General features: G+C 34.8%; 1 pseudogene; it reads left to right on the forward strand.

The window, feature by feature from the left end:
• LOC101606181 overlaps positions 1–18090 on the forward strand; it is a 53827-nt pseudogene extending 35737 nt beyond the window's left edge.
• Positions 18091–21438: the final 3348 nt, after the last annotated feature.

Genomic DNA, 21438 nt, shown 5'->3' on the forward strand with positions numbered 1-21438 from the left:
ACTGTTCCTCATTTTAGATCAACTATAAGTACAAATGTCTGAGCTGAATATATAATCCTTTCATCATTTAATGGTTGTATTTCTAACGTGAATATTCTTTACAACCCTAATTGAAAACTGCACATATTTCACTACTAAGAAAATTCATATGGCATGAGGGAGTGTGATTTTCTGATTCTATATCATTAAGTATGGTCAGAGAGTGCATTTTATAGTATATTTATGATCATTTTCTTTTTACTTAAAAATGTTTATGTGGTCACAGGAATATAGGTGTACTCATCTTGGCACTAACTTTAAAATATCATAGTTCAAAGGACAAGACAAACAGATATTAAAATCATGTGATAACTTAATGGACACTTTATTTGACTAGAAATCTTACAGATGCAAATGCTAGTGCCAAACACCACTAGGAAATTTGTTTGGCAATGTAGAAGCACCTTAAGAAATTATACTTGATTTCCATAAGCGTGTCATGAAATTTGGGAAGAAAATGAAACATGTTTAAAAGAAGAATATTCTAAAAGAAATTAGCATAATTGCCTGACTTATTCAAAGGTCCATGTAGTGTGTCTGGATTAGCTCCAAATAATATGCAACTATCCATGCTTTCAGCAGAGTAGCTCAATACAACCACAACAGAGAGAGAAAAATTACACAGTCAGTCATAGCTTGTAACACATAAAATAAATACAGTTGACCAAAGGGGTTTTGTTGTTGTTGTTGTTGTTTTCAGAATACTTGACTTGAACTGATTTCCCACATAACAATTTCTCTTCTTGAGGAATCTAAGTCACTTTAGTTGTGTTCAATGCTAGGGTAATTTCTTAAAAAATATAAAATACATACAAGTCTACAAGCTTACTACTGTGGATTAAGATTCATATATATAACTGTAAACTTGAACAAAGTGAATTATAAGGAACTGTATTTATTAATGAGGTAGAGGGAAAGAGAGAGACAGGCAGATAGAAGGGGAGAAAATGGGTGTACCAGGACCTTCAACCTCTGCACATGAACTCCAGACACATGCACCACCTTGTGTATCTGGCTTATGTGGGTCCTGGAGAATTGAACCTAGATCCTTTGATTTTGCAGACAAGCACTTTAGTCACTAAGCTATCTCTCCAGCCCCAGACTGTATTATAAATGGCATTTTAATTGTATCCATTTTTTCTATTTATATTTTTAAATTTCAAGAATTTATTTTGCATGCTTTTCACCTATTTTCCAAAATCAAATGACTTTGAAAAATATTTGTACATTCCTCGGTGTTTTCTACTTGGTCTATCAGTGCTTCCCAGTCATTGATGGAATTGGACTGATGCTTCATGAATACATGCTCTGCCCTGTATGATTGACAGTGCATCCAAGTCAGTAAGGCATCACTAGTATTTGTTTAGATAGTAAGAGGGCATGTATGAAAGTAAAGGACAACTTGGTTTTACCACAAAGGCATAATATGCCTTTATTTTGTAAAGCTCATTTATCATAAATATATTTAAAATTATTCAATCACACAATTTAATTACACTTGTGAAAGTTTCATATATCACAGAGGTTTGAATTAATAGTAGCATGTCAATGGCTTTATAAATAATATTTAGCCTTTTAAAAATATCTGTGCATTTGAGAGTAAGAGCAAGGGAGAGAAAGAGAGAGAGAGAGAAGGAGAAAGAGAAATGGAAAGTAGGTTTCTGGCAGGACACCTTGCTGCAGCATACACACTCCAGACGTGTGCCACTTTGTGCATTTGGCTTTATGTGGGTGAGTAGGAATCAGCCATCAGCTTGGCGCACTTTGCAAGAAAACTGCTTAACCACTGAGCCACCTATCTTGCCCAATATTTAGCCTTTGATTTGAAGAAAACAGTAGTGCTGAAATAGTTATAGTTTTTGTCAAGACCCTTTTTTGTAGACAAGGCGTATGTGTATGCTTCTGATGTGTATTATACATTATATTAAAAATTCATGGCTACAGAGATGGCTTAGCAGTCAAGGCACTTGGCTTTGAACCCTAAGGATGCATGTTCAACTCTCCAGATCGCAGGCAAGCCAGACACACAAAAGTGAGGCAAGTGCAAGGTCAAACATGCTCACTAGGTGGCACAAGTTTCTGGAGTCTAATTTCAGTGGCTGAGGCCCTGGAATGCAAATTCTCTCCTTCCCCCCTCTATCTCTAAAAAAAAAAAAAAAAAAAAAAAAAAAAAAATCAGCACAATAAGCCATTTGTTGTTTATTATATTTCAAAGAAGTGACTCTGCTCTTTTTCATACTGAGGTATTTAAGGAGTCATAAGATGGATCTAGATTTGTTCATGTATATTTTTCTTTTTATATGTCTCAAAAAATATACATAATTTTAAATACTATTAGAATGTGCTTTGCATTTTGCTTCAAAATAGGGCTGGAGGGATGGCTTAGCAGTTAAGGCATTTGTCTGCAAAGCCAAACTCTTGGTTGGGTGATTTCTAACAGCAATGCGAACTGGAATGCAACAATCAGGAAATCTCTCCTCTTGGGGTACAAGGGGAGTGGTCCAAAACCATCCTGGGAAAGATATGGTCATTCACAGTAGACCAGCAATGGGGGGTGGCTTTTCCAAATCACTTTTAAGATATTTATATACTTATTTATGAGAGAGAAAGAGAGAATGAGAATAGGTATGCCAGGGCCTCCAGCCACTGCAAACACCAGACACATATGCCACCTTGTACATTTTTCTTATGTGGATTGTGGGGACTCAAACATGGGTCCTTAGACTTCACAGTTAAGCACCACAACCGCTAAGCTACCTGCCCAGCCTTAGGGGGATATTTTGTTAGCGATGCATGGTCCTTCTTCCCAATCATGAATTATTCTATGTTCTAAACATATAACTTAAAAAAAAAAACCAGAAATAAAAATTCTGTATTTTTTATAAAACTTGATAAAAATACTATTGCAAACCATACAGGCAGCAGAAGTATAGTTATCAAAATGCACATACTTCACTTGCCATCTCTAGCACCTAGAACTGTCAGTGCCTGGTTCTTGGGTATCTCCATTTCTGATGGGCCTGTTCCCATCCTGAGAGCACTCCCTTTTATCTTCCTCCCCCCCCCCCCTTCCAGTACCTTTGCTCTGGTACCTTTCTAGATTTGGGTCTGCCTTTGGGGGACAGGGCTGAGTAGACAACTTTGGGCATTGTTTCTGTGCTCATTCTCTACATTAGTTTCATCAAGTTTAACATTGTTTCAGCCTTGGAGCATGGTGGTGGGGGGTAGGGACAAAGGCACTGACCCTTAGAATGCAGCATTGTACAAGTTTGGTGCACTTCCTTGAGTGTTTATTCTCACTCTTTTTTTCCCACTGAGTCAAATTTACTTTTAACTGGTACATACCATAAATCCCTGTGGCATATATATGGGTATATGTATGAAGCTTTCTATTAAAACTATGATTTGTATGAAAACTACCCAGCAAAAGGAGTTACATTTATATCTATATATGTGCAAAGGAGGTATATATGTACATATATATCTCCATCTATTTTTCTTGTCTGGGAAAAGTAACAATGAAAAAGATCAAGAACAAAAACATAATACCAGAAAAGAATGAGCCAGGCATGGTGGCACATGCCTTTAATCCCAGCACTTGGGAGGCAGAGGTAGGAGTATCACTGTGAGTTCGAGGCCACCCTGAGACTACATAGTGAATTCCAGGTCAGCCTGGACTACAGTGAAACCCTACCTCAAAAAAAAAAAAATGAATGAATAAAAAACCTCAAAAACTTTATGTTTAATTACTGAAATATATGTCTTAAAAAGAATGTCTTAAAAAGAATGAAGAGATGTTATAGGAAAACATAAAATATGTACCAAAACTCTGTTGGGGAGAGAGAGTGAGAGGAGACTATTTAACTATGGTTTTCAGCACATAAGGCCTAGAGTAGAATCTGGAAAGTCTTTAGTGGGTTTTGTGTCCTGAAACCTGTCCTACTTCTGAGACAGCTAGGTTTTGGTCATGGATTTTTAATAATTTTCTTGAGACAATCTAATTACTTAATTGTTCTGTTTTCAAATTTTCAGTTATCCCATGAAGAATAATAATCTGTGATTTGCTAAACTTAAGACAAGTAATGTTCACATTATAAGTGATAACCTTGATATCTGTTTATACTATAGATAGATTTAAATCTCATGGAGTTTAAAAAAATAAGTAAACACCAGGAATCACGTGACAATAAACATGTATAAAAGAAAAAAAATCAGTGATTATCAGTTACCTTAACTCAGTGGTTAGTGTAATGAAAAGCATCCAGCTGGTTGTAATGTCTGAAATAAAGAACTGAGATAGGTGATACTATAAGTAGCAGAGTTGATAAACCAAGAGTTGAGCAAATGTATTATCTTGTATATTTTAGAGAATTTAGACATAAAAATCCAAATATTGTTACCTATCTATCATTGTGATTTTTCAGTTAAAAAATTAAAAATGTTTTTCAAATAAAAATATTTGAAAGTCAACTTTTTAGAAAGAAATACTAAAGAACAGAAGAAATAAAGAATAAAAACAAATTGATTTGTGTAATTGCTTTTTTGCCTAAGATTGTAGTTACTAAGAGAATCACAAATTACTCTGAAACTAATATTGTTGTGTGAAATAAATGGAGGAAATTCAAGTAGATCATCTTGAAACGGGATGTTAGGAGTTCAGGAAATTCCTTGAATGCCAAAACCTAGATTCATGTTTACTTTTAACCAAATACATGAATAAAATAAGACTGGAAAGGGCTAGATTTTAGTCCTAGGAGATACCTGCCTCCCAGGAGGGCCCCAGGTTGTTTGTGAAAAAACAGATCTAGGGAACAGTCAGATCAAACAAAGTAGAGACTGCAAAGATAGGCCCAACACATTCCTGCTTCTTACTTTCAGGGGCCCAGTTACCCTAACTGCCTAACAAAGCTACCTGACTTACTTTCATTTTCAACACAGACTCAGTGCTATAATATTCTACTTAATTTAAAAATGTTTCAAGAGCCAGGCTTGGTTGAGCACACCTTTAATCCCAACACTCAGGAAGTAGAGGTAGGTGGATTGACATGAGTTTGAAGTCATTCTGGGACTGCAAACAGAGTTTCAGGTCACCCTGGGCTACAGTGAGGCCCTACCTCAAAAAACAAAACAAAACAAACAAACAAACAAAAAGAAAGAATCAAGGAAATGCTTAAACTTAAACATTAGATTGGTAGGGGTGTTTCTTCATTATAAAGAATGAAATGACTGGGCATTGTGGAGCACACTTCTAATTCCATCACTCTGGAGGCTGAGGTAGGAGGATTAATGTGACAGCCAGGACAGCCTGGGCTAGGCTAGAGTGAAACCCTACCTCAAAAAGTGAAAGAAAAGAATGAAAATAATTTTGTGACAATAAATTCTTAATGAGAGATTCTAGCTATTCATCATTTATTTACTTATAATGACCTACTGTGATGTGTTTTTAATTCAAGTACCTCCAAAGCAAGTAATTTTAGATGGAATTGGCTATAGAAGCAACAAAGATTGAAAAACAAACAAACAAACAAAAAACAGAAAAATCAAGAGAACTGCATCATTCTATTTTCTAAGCAAAGGGTAAGGAGTACTATTTCTTTTGTCTAGTAACACAATAAAAGTGGAAAATTGAGTGAACTTTTTAGTGTTATGTGAACTACTTCATTATAAATACAGATGAGTCTCAACACTAAATTAAAGTAAAACTGGCAAGGAAATATTATTTTACTTATGAAAAACAAGGTTACAAAGAAGTTTACTGGAAAAGCATATCATATATAACCTCTGTGATAAAATTGGCCATATGTATGTGAACAAGGTGAGCATAAGTCTTAACAGGCACAAGTGTGGTAGATGGAACTTTCAACACAGAAGAGGGAAGAGAAATACGTAAGCCAAAGAACTAGCCTCAGAGAGGACTTTGAGTTGAGACAAGGCTTCATAAAGAGAGGGTAAATAAAGACCAGGGACTTCAAGTTATATCAACAGACAAAAGGAGAAGCAGCCAAGATGAATCTTGGGATGAATGAGGTTTAGTAAGAAAACAGCAGGGAAAAGGAAAAGCCTTGAAGGAACAAAAAAGGAGTCATAAAACACTTCTGTAAGAAGAAATCATTTTATCTGATATCTATAGACACATATGGGAGGGAGGTAAGGGAGAATGTTGAGAAATTAAAGTGGGAAATGACTAAAGGGGAGAGCAGCAGTTCAGGTGTGGCTATTACTAAAGTGTGAGAATAAAAGAGTGAAAGGGGAGGGTACTCAGAACTTGAGATTAGGGGAAGTTGGGACATCAGGAATCAAAGGGACAAGAAGAGGAGTTAAAAGAATCCTCCAAAGGGGAAAAATATGGAAAAAACAGAACTTTAGATCATCGCATAATGTCAGTAGCATGAAAAGGAGAGTATGTGGCTCAAACAAGGACTCCAATTAATGGAGGAAGAAGGAAATGCGTGAACATCCAAAAACAGCCTTCAAGAATCTCCCAGTGTGAACGAGTTTTTGAAGAAAAGAAGATCTGACTGCTGATAGCTGAAAAGACTTTTGAGAAAAGCCTGAGCATTGTTGGTTCAAAGAAATATGTGGGGATAAATGTTGTTCTGCAGGGACAATGGAAAAGGAAGGGTTGACAATGATATTTTCCAGTGAGAGTATACTCAACAACTGGAGGTCACTGAACACAGGCTTTAAGATTTTTCTTTTTGTTCTTGTTCAGGAAGCTTCCTTCAAAGCCTGGTGGGTTGTCATGAAGATAGATACTCCTGCCTGGCTTGGGTAATTAAGGGAGATCAGAGAACTTGCTATAAGGAGGGAGCTGCTGAGAATGTTTTTCATATATGGAATAAGAATTGTGCTTTATGATAAGACAAGAATGTAATGTGCCTCATAATGTGTGGGCAATGCATTCCTCATGCCTTGCTTCATTCCATGTGCAGAGTTATTAGAAGATATGATGTTAATGTACAGCATATGGTACGTAGTGCATATCACATCCTGTCCATTTAATTTTGTTTTTGCCTATCTTGAAAATAAGAACAGATTAAAAAAAAAAAAAAGAGGATGGGACATGAAGAAAGAACTGTGCAGACTCAACATTTAGATACAACTTTCACAGCAAGTTCTCTTTATGACCAGGGAACCCTTTTCCTAAGATGAAAAAGCAAGGCTCAGATAACCACAACTGAGATTCCTGACCTACCTTAGACAAGCTTTTAATCCACCTGTATAGCTTCATAAATGTGAGTGAGGTAAGCATTAAAACTTATATTCTAGGTATAAATCCTTAAAATGTTCACAAAAGCTGACAACTTATATTTTTTAGCATACAAGTGCTTATATATAAATATCCTAATGACATGCTGTAATGTGTATTTATTATGTTTAAAATATATAGAGCACTGCCAAATACTTCTGATTTCTTTCCTTGTTTGAATGTGTATATAAGTGTATGCATGTGATTGCATGCACATTCACACAAACACCCTCATTTCCAAATAGTATCTTGATTATGGTTCGTGCTTCATCATATGGATTTGAAGGTATGCAGTTCAGCACTGAGTTAGAGCAAACTGGGTCAGCTTTTGCTTGTTTTATTCTGTATCACAGAGTAGACGGTATGTAGTATAAACTTAATTAATTAGTGACGCAGAGACACATTTCATTTTCCCAACTGAAGTGAGCTAAAAGAAAAGCATTGCTTACTTAGACTTAGCATTCTTTGCATTGTGGAACCTATGTAAATTCTAAGAAATACTGCAAATGCACCCCTTTATATTCTAATGGTTTTACATAAATAAAATCTAGAAGTGAGGTTTGCCTTAAAACTGTAACTCTCATATTTTATATGCCTACAAATCACAAGGACAAGTTGTTAAAATGCAAAATTTTCAAGAACTTGCATTACTAGATTGTAAGTAAAGCCTCTAAATTTCCAACTACCAAAGAAGAGTTTGCAGGCTATATATACATATTTTTTCATTTAACATGCTGCAAAGATTATCCAAGTAGTTATAGCAAATACTTATAATTATTTATTGATATAAATATCAAAAACTAGAAAAATGGTTTTGTCTTCTCTTCCTTTCAAACAAGCAACCTGTGAGCACAGACATATTTGTTTTCATTTTGTAAATTTTTCCTATCTGGAGGTTTTGTTAATTGTTATTCTAATGACTCACACATTAAGTGTATTGAAAAATAATTCCACCACAAATTAAAGAATCTTTAGGGAATATGTAAAAACTATAGATGAAACTTTTGATTTAGTAGTTCATTTTGTGATATTTTAAATATATTAGACTTGATATTAGACTTGAAATGGCTTTGGGGTAGATATAACAATATCCAGTGGAGTCTTGGAGACATAGTTCAGTCTCATACCTCTGCTTGAAGAAAAGACCACATGTGACAAAGATCACTTCTTAACATGAGGAGGGAGTTTGGGAGAGTCTCCTGATATACTGTGTTCCATAAAGTTATAGTCAGTGATATATTGAAATGCTAACAACTTCTTTTATAAAAAATGCTACCTATCATTAGTGAGAAAAGCCTGTGGATCATCAATACAAAAGTATTTTGTCCTTTCAATTGTTTATCTCTGTGAGCCAGGGGTATTTCACATCATATATGCCTCTCATTTCCTTCTCACCTAACTGCCACATTTCAGATATTTACATTCCCCTAATTTGCAGGGTAAGCAATTTGCTGAAAATTATCTCTTTCAGACAGGGATGCTGTATCTAAAGTTTATCCTTTTTCTTAAACATGGTATAGAATAAAATGAAAATAAGATGAACAAAATATGAGGATGTAAGGGACCAGGGACAAATGGAAGACAGTAAGCAAAAGTCACAGATACATGGATCCAAACAGACATTTTCCATATATAATGCCCATGTATGTCATCTGTTAACACAAGGCAGCATGGCTACGACTTGTGCAATGGTATTCCTCATAGCCTTGAATACTGTGGGTAGAATTACATTTCCAGTCATGGCATAAGAATGTGCAATAATTAACCCAAAACCCAGATGCACTTTTGTCACAGTTCAGATGGCTGGGAGTCCACAGCCAAGGTGGTGACATACTTGATTTTCCCTGACATTTCTTCTATTCGTTGTATCCTTGTATATCCATTATTCTGTGCATATACCTCCTTGGCTTATTCACTGTCTCCCTCCTACCAAGCTAACTTAAACATAATTACTTCTTTAAAGGCCTCTCTCCCAACATAGTTATATTGGGAACCAGAGCTTCAACATGTGACTTATGAGAGGCAGGTATAATTCAGTCTATAAAAATTACAAAAGGGATTTAAAGACATTTACTTTGGTTACTACTGGTCAGCTGAAAGATGTAGTGACTTGGTGAAAGTTTCATATCCACTTTTGAGGAGAGCCCTAATTTGTAGTATTTCTTGTGTTCCCTGGTATAAGAATACCTCAATGGAATATTACAGGGTATCAATTTGTTCCCTATTTTTCACTTTTATAAGTCATCCCTGGGAGCCAATATGACAGGATTCCAGTGAACCACTGCCATAAGCCCTGGGTTTTAGGGACTGATGGTAATGAAACTTTGAAAGAAATGAAGTGTGCTGTGATTATATTTTCACTTTTATCTTCACATCACCCTAAAATTCAGCCTCAAACTCAGAAATACATCTCATAAGGGGAAAATGGAATTGCACAACAATTTTAGGCTACAATTCATACTTGCTTCTGTAGCTGTTTTGTGAGATGATGTTTATCTTTGGGTGGGTGCACAATGAGTTGATAACAGGATAATGACAAAACTTTGCAAAGTGACATTTTAATGGACAGCACATTAAATTAAGTCATTAAAAATTGAATCCTCAGTAGGCAGCTTAATCACTGTAATTAAACCAAGTACTTTAAGTAAAGCTTAACCTAATCAGTAATGCCACTTTCAGCTGCTTTACATGTTTTGATAAGTTGTTCATTAGGAAAAATGCTCATTTAGTGCCAGTAAATAGAATCAATATTTACTTCAAAGCAGTTCATCCTATTATTTTTAAAAATTATCTTCATCTAAATGCTATATTTATTCACAAAGAACTAACAGTGATGATGAGTTTATTTTATAGACAGTTTGGTGTGCTCACTGAGAAATATATTCTGCAACAATTTACTGTTTTGGCTGAGTTGAATACTGTAAAGGTCATCAATTACTCCAGGCTTACTGAAATATGTGTATGTAATGAAATGCTTTGTGTCGGCTTCACTGACCCTGAAAGCCTCACTATGAGAGCAGGGTACCCACTAAATTGTTTAATTAATATAATGCAGTGGGTAAAGGTTATCTATTAGTGCAGGTCTTAGTAAAGATATTTTGGTTTCCAGTGATATGGGTGAAAATATTGTACATGTTGTCAGACATACTCACCTGTAGAACTGTAAACCCTGATTCCAGATAAAGCAAATCAGCTCATACCCTTCAGTAAAATGAATTCTACACCTCTCTATAATCCCTTCTCTGGCAAGAATGTGATGTTATTTGCTGACAATACTGGTTTCTGCAGAAAGACCTCTTTAGTTGCAAAAAAGAAAAAAAAAAAACCCTGTATTTCAAAGCTGCTTAAATATATAAAGGTTAAAATAATCTATTCAGTTAATCCTGTATGTAAAATTATGGATGAACTCCCCACATAAGTCATTAAGTATCAGTCAGACACATCTTACACAAACATAATTATATCTATACCCTAAGTAAAGTATGGAATTTTGAATATGCATTGCATAGTAAATAAAAATTTGAAATGGCATCATATTGGTAATAATATTTAGCATGTTACTGCCAAGATATTCTTGCCTATAAAACGTTCACCATGTGATCAATCAAAAAGCTTGAAAATATATACTGAAGTTAGACTAGTCCTGGGTCTAGACATAAATTACAGAGTAATCAATGGGATTTTTGTGTTTTTTTTTTTTTTTGTCATCTGTCTCCACTTTTTCCTAGATGACAGACATTCTCATATTTGAGAATCATTACTTGAGATGTATTATCCAATTCAGTTATCACTATTTTCTGTGGTGCTGTTTAGTGATGTCAGCCACTGGGTAAATTATATTTATCAGATTTTTCTTAAGTGATGAATGATGGTAACTGTAAAGAGATTTTGACTGGTTTCGGGTGATAAAGCAAAGGATATTAAAAATATTGAAAAGATAAGGTATTTGTTGGGTGTCAGTACCTAACATTAAGGCTACTGCAAGCCAGGTATGACTAAATTAAAATATTTAAATTTCGTCTTGTATAACATTATTATCATAGCTTTAGGCATCCCTTCATGTGCATTCAAATTTACTTCTTCACTTAACAAAGGAAATAAAATGCTTATAAAATGCTAAGACAATAAAGATAATCTACTTCACATTTCCAGATTTTTATTGATAATCTGTTTAAGCAAACTTTCAAATAAGTTCCCTCCTTTTAACTTTACATGCATTCTTCATCGAAAATCTCTTGCTACCCTCTCAAACCAAGGCCACAATGGAGATATGTAAGTGTAATATATAGTTTTTAAAAATAAGGACTTCAAAATATTATCAGTGGCATAAGAAATAAAGTAATAAATTACTTATCAAAACTCCATGTTCCTCCCCAAGTTTCTGATATTCTGCTTTCAAATATTGCTCTTCCCCCTCTATTTTGTAGCTATTTGCTGGTATTGAGTACCTCTGTCTCTTGAACTTTAACTTGGATACATATACTCTCAAATTTCCTCATCTGCAGTGGATTGAATGTTTATTATTCTCCCATACCAAAGCTCATATCATAAAATACTAACCCCAGTGAAATAATATTCTAGGTGGGAGCTGTGAGTGGTATTTAGTTATGAGGGTGGACCATTTCTGAATGTGATTGCTTGTCTCATATAAGAAGATTCTTAGAGGTAGTTCTCATTCCAACAGAGATGATGAGAAACAAGCATGCGCAACCCGGAAACTCTTCATGCAATCCTGGCCAGCCCACTACTGTGACTTTAGATTCTCAGACTCCAGAACAGGGAAAAATGAATTTGTTTGTAAACCACCCAGTTTATGGTACCTTGTACCATTAGCTTAAGCTAATATATCTTACCACTCATGTTTCTGACTGATAAAACTGTTTTATGAATAAAGGCTTTGCAATTTGAATATGAAAGAGATTTATCACTCTTTGAAGCCTGGGAATAACTGTTTAACCTAAAAGAGTGAATAAGCTTTATACCAAATAATAAATGTGTTTTTTTAACTCATTATTATGATCCTCTTCAGTGAGAGGTGAAGGGTGGCAGAGTAAATTATAACTTATGAAGAAAGAACCTATATGGCATCACTATATAAGCCACTGCACTAATGGATTTGCTAAACTGTTCAGTGATATAGGTGATTGCCCTGACTTTAACACTTGACTTCACAACATTACATCAGATAACATCTTCTGAATAGGCACATCTGTAATGTTATATAAAATAGTGATGTTTAAAACTTGACTGAAAATAAATAAATAAGTAAATTTACTTGAAAATGATTTTTCAAGTTTTGTACCTAATAATTTCAAGGTTAGGTACTAAAAACAAAACATAAACTTTTTCATTTTGTGCCTAAGATATATCCCAGCATAAGTGGCCTAGCAAGTATCAACTCAAATGCTGAGGAAGTAACTCCACTAAAGAAACAGGTGATCTAAATATTTGAATAGAATTATCATAGGATTAAAACTGTGTGTTCTAACTATTTTTGTCTCACAACTAATAAAGTAAAAATCTCATAGAAATAATATCTAAATTTCTCAAGCACAGACATTTTTTGTTTGTTTGTGACATTTTAACTGTGTATCATGTCTATTGGAAACAGCAGCATTTAAGTCCTCATGCTTTCAACCTTAACAAATTCTTTGGATGATTTACTATTAATTCATTCTCAGTTGATCATAGGTAATCTGATAGCCATAATATTATGCTGATGGCATATTTCCCCAGTAATAATAATGAACACATTGATTGTGCTATTCCCAACCATGTTATCTATGTTAGTTTCAAACCTCATTCTCTTGGTCAGGTAACTAGATAGAGATTGACATTTTCTAATGTACTGGATTGGTGTGATGTTTAAATAGTAAGTCCACTGGGCTGGCAGAGGATTGGATAAGACTTAGTTGTTTGCACAGCTGATAGATGACCATGATAAACTTTGCTTCAGTGATTATACCTCTGTATCTAATTCACTGGGGAGGGATGCTGTCTATTATGGTACTCTAGAGCACATTTCCTCGTGACAACTATAATTGGTTCTTCAACCCTATTCAGATACAGCATTAGATGCCCATATTACAGAGTGCCAAACATCCTTGTCAAAATATCACTGACTATTAATTTTTTAGATAGTGATAAATGTTTTAAGATTATTCTTCCCAATTTCTTCTTTTCTCCAAAGCTGTTTAAAAAAATACTTTTTTAAAGTTTTGGATAAATGTATACATGTCTAAGTGTTGTGCTTAAAGTCTAATTTTTTGCATGATAATAAAACTTCATAGACTTTTTTCTAATATATATGCATAATAACTACAACCTTAGTCACAAACTATATGACTTGGAAAAGATGAAGCAAGAGCTCAGTGTATGGGGAATGTTAACCAACTGTTACACAAATATATGAAGAAGTGAGATCAGAGGAGCAAGAAGTTACTGTGACTATTAGATTAAAAATATATGTATGTTTTTTTTTTCCTTTGTCTTTTGTTTTTCGGTATCTATTTCCTTGAGGGGAAATGACATAGGAGTCCAAGGACCTGAATAGGAAATGTTCATACCCAAATCTCACACCTACCTGTCTGACATGGACGGTGAAAAAGCAAGTAAATAATCCAGGGCATAGACATGTATTGTTTCTCTAGACTTTCTAAATGTCGCAGGATAAATTATTCTACCTGTCATTTTAAAATTCAAAGCGTACACTGTACTCAGGTAGCTGAGCTAGGAGGAGCACCATGAGTCTGAAACCAACCTGGGCTATAGACTGAGTCCTTGTCTTAAAAACAACAGCAGCAGCAACAACAAAAGTTTATGTGTTCATTTAATATTTTTACTAAGAATTTGCTATGTGAAAGACTCCAGTGGCTCCAGAGTTTACAGTGATAGCCACGAAGAAAAATGTGTGAAAATAACTTAAAAATAATTTGTATTAGTAATAAAAATCAGATGTCTTATATTAGTTTATCAATGTTTGTATAGTATTTCATGTGTGAATGGAAAGCGGAGATAGAGAGGAAACTTTGAAGGCAGACAATAATATCCATGGAAACACCAAATGGGAATGTACATGCAAGAAGTTTTTGCATGAATGCAGGTACATGTGGGAGAATATTCATGTGTTTCCACATGCACATGTGTGTTTAGGTGGTGTATACTGTGTAGTATGTGTGCATGCAGAAGTCAGAGTACAAGCTCATGTGTTCTTTGTTCTTCCTTGTACTAATAATATTCACCTTTTATCTGTAATATTTGTTAAAAAAAATCTTTAGACTAAATATGTTTACCAGAGTTTATGTGAACAGAGTATCATTCATGAACTGGATGCAGGAGTGTTACACAGATGCACATTAGTGAGATCTTGTGAAACTGACCTGTCTGTGAAAACAAAGTATGTGTAGAATTCTATTATTCATCTTGTGGAGACTTCTGATGGCAGGTTAATTAGCAATTTCTCATTAGTTCAGTTACTAGTTTTGTTTTCCTTATTACATTAAGATTTTGTATAAATACTTAGGGGGTAAATCAAATGCTAGAGCTATGGCCATATAATAGCCTACAATTAAAATATTTGCATTCTCAGGCTGAAGAGATGGCTTAGTGATAAAGGCACTTGCTTGCAAAGCCTAAGGACCCATGTTCAACTCTCCAGGTCCCACATAGACCAGCTGTACAAGGTGACATAAGCATGCAAGGTCACACATGTGCCCAAGATGGCACAGGTGTCTGGAGTTTGAGTGTAATGTTTGGAGGGAGGCCCTGCTGTGCCACTTCTCTCTCTCTCTTTCTCTTTCTGTTTCCTTTCATTCTCTTATAAAAAAATACAAAAAATATATATAGCATTTTCTTTCATGAACCCTCTCTCCTGAGCTACACATTGGAACTCGATATGCTTATCGTATAGTTTTTTTTTTTCAGGTTGAGTTTGGTCCATTGTTATGGTGGTTTGACTTTGTAATGTCCCCTTATAGCCTTGTATTCCTGATGGAGCCTGATAATTAATCCCCATCGGGTAGAGCCTTTGAGATTTAGGGTCTAGCTGGAGGAGGTGTTTTCACTCGGTTAGATCTTGAGGTTTATTATTCCAGTAACACTATCTAGCTCAATATTGCTGCTACCTTCGGTTGTTGTGACAAGATGTGGTACCCAACCTCTGCTCTGTCATGCTTCCTCTGCCATGATGAATCTTCCCCTCTAAATCATAAGCTGAAATTAACCCCTCCCTCTCATAAACTGCCAGATGTTTTGTAACTGCAACACCTATCCATCCATCACATTTTCCAGAAGACAATGTTTCTAAAGCAAATAGCTCAAACAGGTTCATCTATTCATTTTCTTCCAAGGTAAATTAGTGTTTGTCACTGTTTCCATTCTAGTGGCATTGTTTTTTCCCTTCTTGTCTAATCTACAAATGCTCTTCATGGGGTTTTCTCTTCCTGTAAATGCTATGCTTCAGCCAAACCTTTCCTTTCCACTTATTTCTAGTCCTGTGTCATTGGGGCAGCTTTTTCTAGATGCATGTTCACTACTTATACCTACTGACTGCCTATGGACACCACCTGTACTCATCCTTAAGATAACTAGTAAATGGATTTGTGCCTTTTGAGGTTTGTTTTACTGTATGCAGGAGAAGCAAGCAGGGACTAATAAATAAAAAAGATAAGAAAAAATACTATTGACAACTACTGTTCCAATAACAATGACTGAGCGATAAAGCAATAGATAAAATTCATGGAAATATCTTGGAATTGGATACATAGGGCATATATATGTATGATGGATATTGCATGTACATAAAATATTTTAAGTGTCATAAGTCAGGTGATGGTTCTAAAGAACTTTAGTGAGCTCATATGGTTTTTGTCAGATTACCAAACCACTGTAATTAGGATACTTCCCCCAAATAAACTTTTGTAATCATTAGTACTGCTCAAATCAAGTTTCTTTTGCTTAACACTAGATTCAATTGTTTTAAATGTGCAATTATGAGATATTCAATTGGCATTTCTATTACATGTTCTGGTTGCTGAGAGGGGAACAATTCCTCCCTTTCTCCTTTGCACAGTAGAATTTCTGGTGTTAATAGCCACATATATGTCCTTAATTACCAGCAAAGAGCTATCTGATATCACAATAATGAAGACTTACTATTCACAATTCAGAGCCATAATTAAAACAAGTTTGTAGTTTGTTTTTGAAGATTAAACATGTTCTTATCATGAGTGGTTACAAGCATAATTCTAGTCTATTCACTTTAAGATCTCAGGTTAATTCTTGTTTCCTATAAGGCAACAGAAAAATACATTTCATACATGTTCTGAAAAGAATGAAAATGATTATTCTTATCACATAGATTTATATTTTATTAATAAATTTTATTTAACATATATCAACATAGTTTTGAAACAAAACAAGCCATGAATTGTCATCAGGGATCTGTGAATGGGAATTACTTATTTATTTATTTATTTATTTTTGTTCATTTAATTGTATATTTTTATTTAGGAGTCAGAGAGTACAGCTATCACTCATCCTTATATTTCCAAATACAATTTATTTCAGTTGCCTTACCTCTGTCTTTTTGTTTTTGTTTTGTTTTGTTTACATTTTCATGTTTTCTGTTTTTGCTCCTGCTTCCAGATACAGATACATGCCCAAGGGTCCCTGTAGTTCTCTGTGCCAGCACAGTGCGCCTATGTTGTTCTGGCTTAATGCTCATTAAAGAATGGGCCCCCTGGAGTAAACTATGTTTTCACATCAAGTTTTCTCTTCAGTAAAATTCTCCACCACTTTTACCTAGTTAAATACCATTTTTAATAGTAAGCAACATCTTTGCAATTTTAATTGTTTGGGCTCTTTCATTCTTAACATCTAGTAATATTTCTTGTGTATTTGACATTGCACAATATGCACCTTGATAGTTTCTAGAAAATCTTTTCTGAAGTACCTTTCCTCCCTACCTCCATTGGCAGAAACACTACCCAATCTCCAAAAATAAATTGCACCATCTTTTGAATAGTGTATTCATACAAATATCAATAAGCAAAAAAAAAAAAACGAACCCTCATTTATTTATTTTTATTTTAGAGAGAGAGAAAATTGGTGTACCAGGGTCTCCTGATGCTTGCGCTACCTAGTGGGCATTGCACCCATGTGCTTGCCTTACCTTTGTGCATCTGTCTTATGGGATGTGGAGCAACAAACATGAGTCCTTAGGCTTCACAAGCACACGACTTAACCACTAAGCCATCTCTCCAGCCCTGAATCTTCATTTTTATTAAAAACAATCAATTTAGATCCGGGCGTGATGGCTCATGCCTTCAATCCCAGCACTCAGGAGGCAGAGGTAGGAGGATCACTATGAGTTAGAGGCCACCCTGAGACTACATAGTGAGTTCCAGGTCAGCCTAAGCTAGTGTGAAACCCTACCTCAAAAATAAATAAATAGGTTCGTGCTTCCAGGTGGGTCACGATGGCGGCTCCAAACCGACAAGCACGTAGTTAGATCTTGAGACGCAGGCCTGTACGATCCCCCTCGTCCCCCTGACCATGCGGTATTCCACAACGAGGTGGAGATCTAGGACTTCCACTATGATGAGGACTCGGAGATGTATTTCTACCCCTGCCCGTGTGGTGACAACTTCTCCATCACCAAGGAAGATTTGGAGAATGGGGAAGACGAGGCAACATGTCCTAGCTGCTCTCTCATTGTTAAAGTGATTTATGACAAAGATCAGTTTATGTGTGGAATAACAGTTGCAGCCCCTTCAGCCAGCAAAGAATTAGTTAAATGCTAGGAAGCCATCAGGAATCCACATCTTGAACAGGAGAATGAATCCCGATGGACATAGCAAGTAGACAGCGACCACTTTCACAGGACAGTTGTTTCAGTTGCTGTCTCATTCATGTGGCTCTTTTCATCAGCTGCTGAGTTCAGCCAAAAATACAAAAGTGAGCCCCTGGAAATCATGCTTAGACCTTGGAATTGGAAGCATTCCTAATTATTTATCTGAACTTTAAGGAAGATCATTTGGAATTAGTGCTTTTCATTCTACCAGGTGCACCAGTGTGATATGGTAAACCTAACTAAGTATCTGATAACATCACCATCTACCTCAGTCATTAAGATGTTTTAATTTAAAAGATAATATTTTTGACTTGGTTATTACAATGATTAAAACGAGCCCATTCTTTGAAAAAAATAATAAATAAATAAATAAATAAATTTAAATCCAGAACTCTATAATGCCCTTGTACATTCAAAAATCTAAAGGCATGTTTATGACAGCATCTTCCTGATAAGATTTTTGGAGAGTCCTCTTGTATTCTTTTTTTTTTTTTTTTCTTTTTTTTGGTTTTTAGGTAGGGTCTCATTCTAGCTCAAGCTGACCTGGAATTCACTATGTAGTCTCAGGGTGGCCTCGAACTCATGGTGATCTTCCTACCTCTGCCTCCCAAGTGCTGTGATTAAAGGTGTGCGCCACCACGCCCAGCCTACTTGTATTCTTAATATCAGATTTCAATGTTATTATGAACTATTTTAAACAATTATAATATTATATATAGTACATGAGCATCTTTCTCTGTTATGAACCTGTGTGTCTAAAATTCAGTTTAAAAATTAGAACTTCGCCAGTAAATGACAAAGGCGTCTTCATCCCTGCTAACAGTAAAAATAGCTTGTCCACAGCTCAATTCTGATACTAGTGTTAAACTAAACTTGGTTGTTAGCTTGTAAGAATACTATGCTTTTTCTGCATTTTGCACATTCTCAGGTACCTACACATGATCTTAGCATCCACTGATAGCTGTATATAATTGAGTTCCATATTATCATACAGATAATAAAAATTAATACATGTCCTTTAAATAATTCACATTTTTCTATTACAAGGTGGCCAGTTGATTTTTTAATTATAAAAATGCCTAGATAAGGTTAGCAATGTATTAATTGGTATTTGGAAAAAATTGTTAAATGACTGTTATTGTAGACGCACCCAGCGGATTTACTTCTAATCATAAAATCCCAATTGTACACTGAGTATGCTTTTGCTATCAGAGTCAAGTGATTCTAAAACTATCAGTCCTTGCTTTCAGCTCCTGAATGGGTTTAAGCATATATTGCAAATACATCTTCATAAATAATTCTGGTTTGAGGACCAACCTATCAGAACCACTGACATAAAACATTGCTTTTTTCTTAACTTTCTCTGTATTTTTGTAACTTTTAATCTTATAATTTACATATCTATCTTTATTTAAATATGCTGTTTTATTCACACAATTTTATGAATTTATTTTTCTATATAGGTGGTAAATTTAACTATATTGGCACCTCTGCAAATTTGTCTTTTATATATTTTGAAGCTCTAATCAAAATAAACAAAAAGAATAAACTACAATTGCTGAGAATGAGAAGTATAGAGGGGTACTAGGAGGATTAGAATGATAGATACATGCCATTGTAGAAACTTCTTAATGTGTAAATATAGGTTTCTCTATCAAAATATGGGTGTAACCATCATGTACGTAAGATGGCATGGATTCTGAAAAAATCACATGAAATCTATAAAGTACTTTAATGGGGAATTTTAGAAAGTTTTTGTAAACATTGTAATACAATAATTTCAATATCCAAATGTGCCTTTGTAGCATATTTTTATTAAATTCATACTGACTAAACACTGACTCTAAACTTATATAAATTGTTTTGTAGCACATGTGAAAATACTATAGCAAAAGTAAAATTTCTGTAGGTTTCCATTTCATCTCTAGAACTTAGAATTCAATGTGCCCTTATATCATTTCCCTAACAGTTCTGATTCAATATAAAACAAAGCTAATAAGTGCCTAATTTATCCCTCTCATCATGCCTTCAAAAAGTAGGAGAAAATATATGAAACAAGAATATTTGGTGTATACTATAGAACAAGAATACTGATTTATTTTTCTTAAGTTACAAACACTTTGTATCTCCCTCTCTCCCTCCCTCTCTCTCTCTCTCTCTCCATATATATATATATCCACACATATATATCTCCAAAATTCAAATTTTAGAACCTTGTCAAGCCCAGTTGAAATAAATATTTGAAGGATGCAGGAGTAGATATTTTGGTTTCTCTCACAAATGCTAGTTCAGTGACTTACATTCTGTATCTGACAACCAATAGTCAAAGAAAAAAACAAAATGAAAAATAACTGTGATATAATTTGCTCTCAGTTAATATGAGACCTGGAAACCACAATCATGTGAGAATATTAAATCTCACTGGATGCAAATTTTTCATGAGGGCTGAAGAGGTAGCTTATCATTTAAGGAGCTTCCCTGTGAAGCCTAAGGACTCAAGTTTGATTCCCCAGTACCCATGTAAGCCAGATACACAAGGTGGTAAATGTGTTTGAAGTTCTTCTGCAGTGGCTGGAGGCCCCAGTGTGCCCATTGTCTCTCTCTCTGTCTGTCTCTCAACCCCTTTCAGTCTCTCTCTCTCTCACACACACACACACAAATAAAATATTTTAAAAAACAATATTAAAAATATTTCATGATATAAATAAAATGGCAATAGGGGAATTGTGAATGAAGAGAAACATTCTTTGTGAAGAAGGTTCTAAAAGGAATGCATACATGTAGGTCACCTGTTACTGCAGGGTTTTTACAAGTGAACATCATCCAAATTTTGAAACAAATATGTTATGATTTTTGTTGTATGCTCTTTTACTATCCAAAATATACTGTATTGGAATACGGAATAGAGTGTTCTTCCCTGCCAGTGCTGGCAGTGGATAGAGCAGCGTAGGGCACTCTAGAGCATACCTGGCAAGCATATGTCTCAAAGGGTGTAATCCTGTGGAAACATGACACCTACTCCATTATTTCTTCACACTTAAAAATATACTTTCAAAGTGATAATTCTTATTCTGGTCATATTAATCACTGGTTTTATTATGTATGGATATTTATATGTATGTATATTGTGAGGCTAATATTTCCTAAAATTCCTTTACTTTTTCCAGTCTTATGTCTCAAGTATTAGTCTAACCTTAAGTACTTATTACTGAAACCTGTGATGAACCATTACTTTCAAAAGAAAAATAAACATAAATAAAATAGCACATTCCCTAGAAACAGAATAAAGTTCAAAGAA

This window comes from Jaculus jaculus, chromosome 1 (genome assembly GCF_020740685.1).
Source record: "Jaculus jaculus isolate mJacJac1 chromosome 1, mJacJac1.mat.Y.cur, whole genome shotgun sequence".
NCBI classification, from domain to species: Eukaryota; Metazoa; Chordata; class Mammalia; order Rodentia; family Dipodidae; genus Jaculus; species Jaculus jaculus.